The 10,635-nt window shown below is 34.0% G+C and overlaps 1 long non-coding RNA gene across 1 annotated transcript; it reads left to right on the top strand.

Annotated features, from left to right (window-relative positions):
* The first annotated feature begins 434 nt into the window (after nucleotides 1-434).
* Nucleotides 435-3,977, top strand: LOC112190498. Its single transcript, XR_005805695.1, has 4 exons — nucleotides 435-663; nucleotides 1,369-1,444; nucleotides 3,648-3,729; nucleotides 3,925-3,977. It is a non-coding gene; the product is annotated as an uncharacterized LOC112190498 (long non-coding RNA).
* The last annotated feature ends 6,658 nt before the right edge of the window (nucleotides 3,978-10,635 follow it).

Here is a 10,635-nt window from a genome sequence, read left to right on the forward strand (position 1 = left end):
AACCATTTAAGTTGAGACATACAAAGTTTTAGACCCAGGCTGAGGTGGTTGATCTGAAGCCCAAATCAGACTTATGAATTCATTAAAGAGAATTCATTTATATAATGGCATTGGTGTTGGACTGGGATATGGGAATTCCACTAGTTTATTGTACTTGTACGTGTTTCCAATTGATGAATTGACTTCTCGCTCCTTAAGAATTGGGCGTGTGATTTTTTGGGAGAGTGCGGAAATTTTATTCTACTTTGAATTCTACAATTTTTCCGTGTGGAAAGCTTATTTGGTTGGTGACATATTCTAAATGATCTAAATATAGCGCACCTGTTCACAACTGTTCATAGCGGTGCGAAATGACCATTTTGACCTTCCTTTTTCCCAATCAATTACGGGGTGCCACTGTAAGTTTTGGGTTAAGACTTAAGAGTGGTCGTGGTTTTCCTGTTGTTTTGTTGATGCTCTAGAAGGAGGGACTGGGTTTGGTTTGGAGAATACTGTGGTGCTCGAATAGAAAGCGAAAGAAGAGGATTTGGTTTCGACAACACCCACTTTGTGGTTTTGGTGGGTCTGGCGAGAGCGAGGATTGCAGTAGTTTTTGTGTACTTTGGTGTGTAATTGATATGGGTTGGCTTTAGCATCTTGGTGATTGATTGGAAAGGTTCTAAGGTATGGTTTTGATGTTTATTAATTTTCTGCTATTGTTTCTTTTGCTGCTAGATCAGTGTACAGAACAATATTTTTTGTTTTGATATACTTTTCAACGCTTTAGCAAGTAGAAATCGCTGACGATACTTTTCTGATATTGTCAAGCCTGAACCAGGTAATTTAAACACTTGATTGATAGAAATAACAACCTAATTCAATAAAGAAAAAGGATTGTTAATGGTTGCTGCACTTTAATATTCCTTTGTCCTGTTTTTGTGACTGTTTAAGAAAGTATTTACATTTGAATAGGCTTAGTTTTTGCAAACTTAGTGTACCAAATGCCAGCAAGCTCACTACTTGATGAAAACAGCAGTATTTCTGATTTCTGATTTCTGACAAATTATGCAGTTTGTGAATACTCTCTATTAATAAGAGCAGTAAGTTTGCTGGCAAAGTATTCACAAACTGCATAATCAAGTTTTTGCAAACTTAGTGTATCAAATGCCAGCAAGAAATATCATAAAACGTTGTCAGTTAATACAGTACCAAAACAGCAGTATTCACAATAGCAACTCATTTAGTATTCAAAACAGCAGTATTTCTGATTTCTTTTGTATGCTAGATTTGAATATTCGTAAATTTTCAATTCAATAGTGATTTATGAGTATGCAGAATTCATGTCAACAAATTAACTATTCACTTACTATATAACTGTTTTGTGTCCAGCTGCACTATCTTAGGCTTAACACAGAGTGGCAGTGGTGCAGTTTTTTTGCTGTTGGTTCTGTTGGGATCAAACCAGGTGAATAAACTATTCCTTCTTTGTTATTTAATTGAAAGCCTATATGAGTTTGACAAATTGAGATTCATTGCTTTCTTGGATTCCTAATGTTGATGAAGAAGTTTGCTTTTTGATAAAATCATTTGCTCAACTCATTGTCATGACAATGCTTGATAGACACTTCAGAATATTTTTAGGTATTGTTATAATGATATAAACAAGAATGCTCTGATTACGTTGCTTACACATTGTTCACAACTATGATTGAATGATTACTAAATCAGTTTGGTAGCACTAGATTGATATTCCTGGACCCTTAACCTTTATATTACTAGACAAAATGGTTAAAATTTTACTCTACACTTTTCTTTATCATTTGTCTTCTTTTCAATAATCTACAATAATGAATGAGAAAGTTGGCAGATTTTACTGTAAAGTTTTGAAATTTAGTTATGGCTATAATTACAAATGAATAAATTCATTTCAATTTTGTTCAGTTGGTTTGGAAATTCAATGTGAAAATTTTAGTTTAACATTTAAACCTGTTTCAGTAGAAAATGTACAGTTTTGATAAATGTATCTTTCACATTTCTTTTGATTTCATTCAAAATTTATGCTACTTTTTTTTTGTACAATGATTCATTCTATTCAGTATAAATTTTTTTTTCGCAACATTAAACATGTATTACTGTGTAAGTGTAATTTAAATTTTTTTTTTGTTGTGCAGTAATTGAATATGCTAATTTTATTGACTCCTTTTTGAAACAAAAACAATGAACTTTGTCAACATTTTATGATATGTCTTGCATTCAATCAAGTTTTTCACTGATATCATTTCATTTCATGCATTTACTTCCTAATCTTCAATCAAATAAGTTGCTATTGATTGACATTCATCTTTGATGAACCTCAGACAGAATGCTAACGTATTAACAGCTGTGTCTAATGTGCTTAATCTCTGAGTTTGCTTTTCAAATTTAAACCTCAAGTACAATAAACCTCAAAAAAAAAAAAAAAATTTGTTTTCTATTTTTGATAAATGTTTAGTTCTGATTTAAAAGGTTTTCTCTTTTGATAAATATGTGCTTCTGATTTAAAAAGAACATTACATGAGCGAAACATAATAGTTATGAAACTAACTGAAATCTATTCATTGGTTATATGAAAGCCATCATTTTATACTACAAAAACAATCAAACTAAATCTCACTAGTAGTTTCAAGTCTAATACAAGTTAAAGCTCTAAAGGTATGAATAGTTGGCTGATAAAGGTTTGTTTACCATTTGGTACAAAATTAGGAATACTTGATATTATTTGGTACAAGGTCAGGAATTGTTGACTTCATATGATCATCAAAATTGTACGGATAGTTGGTTATTGCGTTTTCATTTGTTGGACCTCCATAGATGCTTCATTCCATTCTTATTATTTTGACATAGTGAGATAGGTTATCTAGCACACCAAATACATAGTGTTCATACCGTGATAGTCAAAATGACTTTTGCTTTTTAGTTAGATGATTTGGCACAAATGTGATGCTTGACTGAATTTGCTTTATTATTATTTGAAATAGCAATTGTATAAATTTCAGGCTTTTTAAAAAAGAAAACGATGAGATATGATATATTCAAAGAAAAAGGCCACCGAGTTGAAAAAGTTTCCTATTTGAATGCATGTCTGACTAGCTTTCATTTTCATTTTGGGTATTTCTGTCAGCAAAATAGCAGTATTATTAATAGAATATTCACAAACTGCATAAATAGTTGAAAGATTTAGCCATTTCTAATTTCTATTGTATGCTAGATTTGAATCTTCGTAAATTTTCAATTCGATAGTGATTTATGAGTAGTGATACAAGCTTTGCAGAATTCATGTCAACTAACTACTTACCATACAAGTTTTAGGAAATTGTATTAGTTGATGTGGGAAAGGGCTAACTGTGTCTTTATCCTTCTCTCTGTTCATGACACATTATTGTAGGTACTTTTCCAACAATCTTCATTCTGTGGGCTGTGCCACAGAATACTTTGAACATAAATATGTAAATGTGTACACTTTGCTTGATATTTTTGTTTGTATGAAGGTTTGTTCTTTGTTTTGTTGTTTCTATATCCTATACCAACATCTGTGTGTGTTGTTATTAACTAGATTTCCCAACTTTATTGCTTGGTAGCTGAATAGAAAACAGTTGATTGAGCCTTCAAACATTTAAAACCAATTGCAGGTGCTGGGCAACAAAGGGTAAAGTGTTTGGTGAATGTGAAAGATTTTCCGAATATTATCGTTTGCTTAGCCCAGGTGAATGGGTCAGTATTTCTTAGCTTAATTCTTCTGCAATTGACAGAAAATTTTCTCAGTCTTATTCAGATATTTTGCATATTGTGTAGTTCTAGGGTAGGTGATAGGAGCATTCTAATGTGATATTTTAATAGTTAATTCCTCACATTTTGCTTAGTTAATTCCTTAACTGAATCGATTTTTAATTCAATTTCTATTTTTAGGTACATTTGAGTAGATGAAGGTGAAATGAACGTTAGGTCCATAATTACCTGGAAATGATGGAAAAAAAATGGAAATGTACTAAAAGATCAATTTTACACATATTCCTACTCCGAGGAGAAACCAAGCCAAGCAAAGAAGAAGGAGCGGCCGCCTGATCAAATGAACTTCAAATGAGCTGAAACCTTCCAGATCCATTCTAGACACCCAAAGGAACATTTCATATGAAGAGTGCCAGAGCAAAATATAAGTGGAAGGCCTTCAAACAATCAGTCCAATTTTCTACAAAAGCAAAACCGGAAAACTGGACCTGTAAGAGGTCCAGCAGCATTTTCTGCCCAACCACATGGAATAAAGCTCTGAAAATTTGTCGGGATGATCTACACTCATAGTGGAACATTTTTTATGAAGAATTCGAAGGCTCATTCTGAAGTCTTGTTGGAGAAATAATTGAAGGAATAAAGGGACAGAAACTGATCTAAAACCAGCTCAATATTCACATGTTCATGTTTCCTACCCACATGAAGAAAGCTAGATGTTTTTCTCTTTTTCCTTGGATATATTTTTCTTCTACAATCTCTTTAATAGATCATCATCACTTCCGTGTTGCTGCACCTTCATGCTTTGCTTTCATTTCATCATTTATCTATCTTTTCCATATTTTACAAGTGAACTTAGATCCACTTTTATTATTTTTCTTCCACTCATCATTTCACTCTTCTTTTTCTTCCCTATATAAACACTTTCTCCTCTCATTCTAAGGGACATTCCTTCATCCATTCCATCTTCTTTATCTCACCATTTCCTTTCTATTTTCCCACACATTCCTTCATTCATTCCATTTTCTTTGTCTCTCCATTTTCTTTCTATTTTCCTTTCCACCCTCTAGAGCAAGCCACGAGTTCAAGCAAGGCCAAGGGAGAAGAAGAATTGCCGTGACCTTTTCCTCCACCATCCACCATTGAAGACTTGCTTTCAAGCTTCAAGGATCGCAACGTCAATCACCCATCTTCATCTTCCATCCACGGTGTAATTCGACCTCTCCTTTGTAACCTTTGCTTTGAATTTCGTTGGTTATGAACTAGTTGACATATGTGTTTGAACAAATATTAATTTCTGGAATTTTTATAATTAATTGAGAATTTTCAGATTCATATTATTGTTCTTCGAGAGTTGCTTATGTGGGTTTGTTTAATTAAATTTGCGTTATAGATAACTTTTGTATTTTAATCTTATGTGGTTGCAAACACTTAGGGTTTCGATATAATTGGTGCTAGGTTTAAGAACATGAAATCGACTTTTCGTTTTGTGTAAACTTGAATCAAAGTAGTAAAGGTTTTGTACAAAGATCGAATTTAATTAACGAGGATTGCAATTAGGTGGACTTTTCCATACTAAGTTGTACACTTGAGTTGATAGCCTTTCTCTATGTGTAATGCGTTAAACATGACATGATTGACTAGCTTTCTAGGGTTTGATTGCATGTTTGATAGGATTAATCTAGGTGCTTTCGCTTAGGTTAATTAGCATTGAAAAGTAAAATATGTGAAATTGTTTGCTTTCGAACGTTTCACATGATCAACTCCTTTCTCATGACTTAGATGAACAATATTAGGATTTAATCGAATTTGATCATAGTTTCGGTTTTGATCTTTGTTCTCTCATTCCACCCGTGTATATATGTTTTTATATTTTATTTATTTTATTTATTTAATTTTTAATTTATAATTCTAAAACCCCCTTATTTGTATTTACTTGTATATATTTTTATTCTTTGTTTTATTTTTGTAAATAATACTTTTTACTTTTATTAATTTGTTTTTGCAATTACAGGTGTACCCTCAATTTCCGGAATAGAACGATCCCTATTTACTATATACTAACGATGACATTTCAGGGTTAAATTATGCGCTCGCTTCGAGCGGCATCAATTTTTGGCGCCGTTGCCGGGGATTGAAAAATCACTTGCTAAATTGTGTCACTTATTGTATATATTTGTTGTTTAAAAATTGTTTAAAACTTAGTTTAAATTAACTAGGATATTATTTATATTATTGAACACGAATTTTAATTGTAGGTTGTAAATTGAGAGGAATAGGTGAAGTCTCTTTTATTAATATTGGCCTAAACCCCTTATTGGTACCTAGCTCAGGTCCCTTAAGGTTGAGGGCGGCCTTTATTAACACTTGTTGAACTGTCTTCACACTTATGAACTTTTTCATCTTAGTAAGAAAGCCTATGTGAAATGGTGTCTAGGAAGGGGACAACGTTCATGACGGGTTTTTGAATCCAGAAGTGCTTACAAATGGGCATAAATAGTGTGGGAGTAGCTCATGCCAAAATGGATTTTTCCTCTCGTGTTCGCCCTCCCCCACCTGGCCATTTCAGTAAGGTTGCCCAAACGATTTGAAAGGGAGTTTGTGTCTAGGCGACTATAATTGGGCCGCACGTCCACTTGATTTACCGCTTGGAATTTGATTCGATATCAATAATGTTTATAATAAAAGAAATACTTGTGAATACTCTATACGTGTAAATTATTTTGTTGTTTCACACTTTAAACTGGTAAAAATACTTTTCACGTTTTATACTCATTGTGTACTTAACTTGTGTCTTATGTACAATATACTTGTAGTTTGTAATTAATAGTTATACTTGTTTTTATTTTGTATTTCTTTGTTAATTATAGTTACTAACTTTATTTAATGTAGGTACCGTCTGGCTGCAAGACGTAAAATACAAGCGCTACTTGGGAGGCAACCCAATTCAGATTATAATCAGATTTGCTTTCTCTTTCCCTATTTCTTTTTATTGTTCATTTTTTTCTCTTTAGTTTTTATTTTAGGATTTGTTTTCGTAAATGTCTTCTATCTATGCTTACTTATTTCATTGCATGCTTTTAATTGATTACATTGAGGATAATGCAATATTTAAGTGTGGGGGAAGGGATTTATATTTTTGTCTTTCATTTTGAGTCCTATATATTTTTGTCTTTTATTTTTGAGTCCTATATATTAAAAAAAAAAAAAACTGCATTCATTCAGTCTTATTAAATTCAGCTATTTAAAAAATATATATATATATAAATAAATAAATAAATTAAAAAAAAAAATTTATACACTATACTAAGCCATGTCTGCATCTCCGTTGGAGTTGAGGCTGAGCTCAAGGGAAATGCGAGAGCCACCGCCATATGCGCTACCTTCCTCGGAAGTAGTCTTCGGGTTACCAAGGACGTTCTCACCATGCATGAGGAATAGTGGAAGGGTTTCAATCTCTTGGTGATATTCTCCTCGTTGTTCCATGATCGATCCATCAACACCATAGCCGACACGTGACCCAAAATTTAGATAAATGGATCTGTCACACTACTAGAATAATGTCATTAGACAACGCCACTATTAAATCGGTCAGGATTGCATCTGATGTTAAAAATCGTTTAAAAATCGTTTTAACATCAGTTTGTGAAAAAACCGATTTCTATTGTTATTATAGACATCGGTTACTAACTGAACTGATGAGAAAGGTTTTGTTGGAAAAATTTTTAAAACTGCGGAGGGACTAACTTTAAAAAATTTGAGAACGCGCGGGGACTAAAATTTCATTCCCCCCCAACAGTCCAACACTTAGTATTTTTTCCGCTTTCTCTAAAATTTCGAACCCAGACCCCAGACCTAGCCTCCTTCTCCAAGCTGACTGCATCGACTCCCGATCTCCTTCTCCAAGCTGACCTGCGTCGACTCCCGACCTCATTCTCCAACCTAAGCCTACTGGAGCCGCCTCCAACCTGACCCCGAGTTCCCCTGCCTCGCTCTCTGACCCCGAGTCCCCTACCTCGCTCTCTGACCCTGAGTTCCCCTACCTCGCTCTGACCTCGAGTCCCCGACCTCGCTCTCTGACCCCGAGTTCCCCTGCCTCGCTCTGACCCCGAGTTCTCCTACCTCGAGCTTGAGCTCCGATCTGACCTCGAGCTTATTAGCCGACCTGAGCTTGTCATTCTCCAACGTCTAGTCTCGTAGGTCCTCTCTCTCTCTCTCTCTCTCTCTCTCTCTCTCTCTTCTCTTGGTTACCACCAGTACTGATTTTCTGTCTGGTTTTGATCTAAAGTTCAGTCTTTTTTATTTAATTCTTGTGTATTTGAGTTGGGTTTGTCTTTGAATGGCTTAAATGTGTTGATTGTGTTTGATTTTAGTTCTTGCACATGTTGGCTGTCAATCTGCAGAGGAAGATCGTAGATTGAAGGTTTTCAAGGAGTGGTTTGAAGGCAAGGACTGTCTTGACATTGGCTGCTATTCTGGGGTTATCACTATACAAATCGGTAGTTATTCTTGCTTATAATGATCATCATTGTGTGTTATGAGTTTATTAGCTATGGTTTATTGTAATTTTCCTCTTCTTCTAGTCAAATGGAAAGAAGAGCATCAGTCTGGGTATTTGATTGCCCATTCTGTTCTTTTTGTCCTTCCGAATTCTCATGCATTGGTTTGTTGCTTTTGTTATAGTGGTTTGATGCTGTTCTTTGGTTTTCATTGTAGTTGTTTGATGCTGTTCTGCATTTACCTTTTGTTATTGTTTTCAATTTTCGGTTTGTTATTCTGGAGCTCTGCTCTTGAAGTCATTATTATTAAATGAAATCTGTATCACTGAAAATTTATGTTGAAGTGAATTTGAAGCAATCTGTATCTATGTAGTTAGATGTAGGCAGTTAGGCATTTAAGCATTCATGACAACTGTTTGATGTTTTATTGGATGTGTTGAATTGTCATGTAATTGCAGCGGTTAGTCAACATTGCCTTATGATCACCCAAGATTGCAACCCCCTGAACCTTCCACCCTAAACTCTAAACCGTGAATATGAGCTATTGTTTTCTGAATTGAAGTTCTTTCAATACTGTATACTGTGCATGTTTTGCACAATGAACAATACTGAGAAACATTAATTCAGGAGAATTTCAGACTTAAGGTTTAGAGTCAGCATACTTGAGTTAAAACTCTGAACCTAACTTTTCTATTCTCAAGTACCGTTGAATCTATTTGGGGTCCAATCGCTATTACATTGGTTTCTTTTTCATTGCACAAGTTATTCATGAAAATCTGGAAATCATGTTATCACTTTCTTTGTGCTGTATGAATTTTGAGTTGTGAATAATGACTTTGTATTTCTTTTTTACTTCTCCTGTTGGCACTATATACTATGGTTATGCTCCTCTTTCATTTGCTGCTTGAATGAAGCGTTGCTAGACTTAAATTTATCTAATCCTCAATTGATATGCTCCTCTTTCAAGTTTATGTTTCTCTGTTTCTTGTTGCTTGTGGAGCTCTTGTCCACTTTGCTTTGATTGTTTTCCCAAAAGAAAAATATGATTATTACACTGATCATTTGCTAGCATTAAAGCTGTCAGTTGAATGTGAAGGTATATATTAACTAGCAATTGGTTATTCACAGGTCAACATTCATTAGTGACCAAGATCTAAGGGTTGCAGTATGAGTGTATCCACAAGGAAACAAGTAAGTGATTTCTTTTTACATGTTTAATTTGCTGAAATACACTTCATAAGAATTTCGTAAGTCTAATACTAATTTGAAGTTTATCCATATATTACAAATTGTATAAGTAGCAGTTGTCTTCTCAATTGGGTAATTATTCTTGATTTACAATAATAGGTTGCTCTAATTGATTGGTATGGTTTTGAAATATAAGTTTCCTTCAGAGAATTATATAACTGAAAAATTAAACCTACAATTTGATTATGAATGCTGAAAAGTAATCCCTAATATAGGTTGTAGCAACTTCTGGAAAATATCGGTTTGTGTGGCACTATATGTTGTTATCTGTTTGTCTTGGCTGGAGCCCTATTTTGCAGTTCAGTCCTAGTTTTTGGATTGTTCTCTTTCCCTTGATTGATATCTTTTCTGTTTGCTACGCAAAAACAAAAATAAGACAAAGAAACAAAACCAAACAAAAAACAGAAAACAAAAATGATAAAAACTTTTGGAAAAGATTGGTTATCCTGAACCCCACCCTTTCCCTTTTGTTATTCCCTACATACCATTTTCAATCAATGATGTTCTCTTCTTCAGGGGATGAAAGACAAAGAAAATTATTCTTCTTCCCGTCATGTCCCTGAAGATATTGTCAGGGATATTCTTAAAAGGCTATTTACCAAATCGCTGGTCCGGTTTGTAAGTGTATCAAAGGACTGAAATCATATAATTTCAGACCCAGGATTTGACTCACTCACAATATATTAGTCTACAAATCTTTCCTTGATCTCTTAGCATAAAAAGCTCCAACCTTCTGAGTACCCGTTAGCTACCAAGGATGCTCTTCATCTATGCTAGATTCACAGTTCTATATTACAAGTAACAAATTGAGGGAACCAAAACAAACTTGGAACCTGGAATTCACAGCTTTGTATTTTAATTGTTGGTGTCTTTTTCTCTTCCATTGACACTTAATGACCTCATGAACTTACATTTTTCAAACATTTCTGGGGCCGCATAACTCAATTTGGTAGTTGGCATCTCCATTTGAGTAGAATAATAGCAATCCCAGTAAAGTAAAGATTATTATTTCAGTATGGAACTATGGATAAGTGAATTTTGAAGTTAATTGTTCAACTATTTGTTTTTTTTCATTTACTATGAAAAATGTGAATAGTGTCCTGCTTCTGCTTCCTTTTCTCTCTAATCAATACAACGTAACACATGC

Source organism: Rosa chinensis, chromosome 2 (genome assembly GCF_002994745.2).
Source record: "Rosa chinensis cultivar Old Blush chromosome 2, RchiOBHm-V2, whole genome shotgun sequence".
Classification (NCBI taxonomy): Eukaryota; Viridiplantae; Streptophyta; class Magnoliopsida; order Rosales; family Rosaceae; genus Rosa; species Rosa chinensis.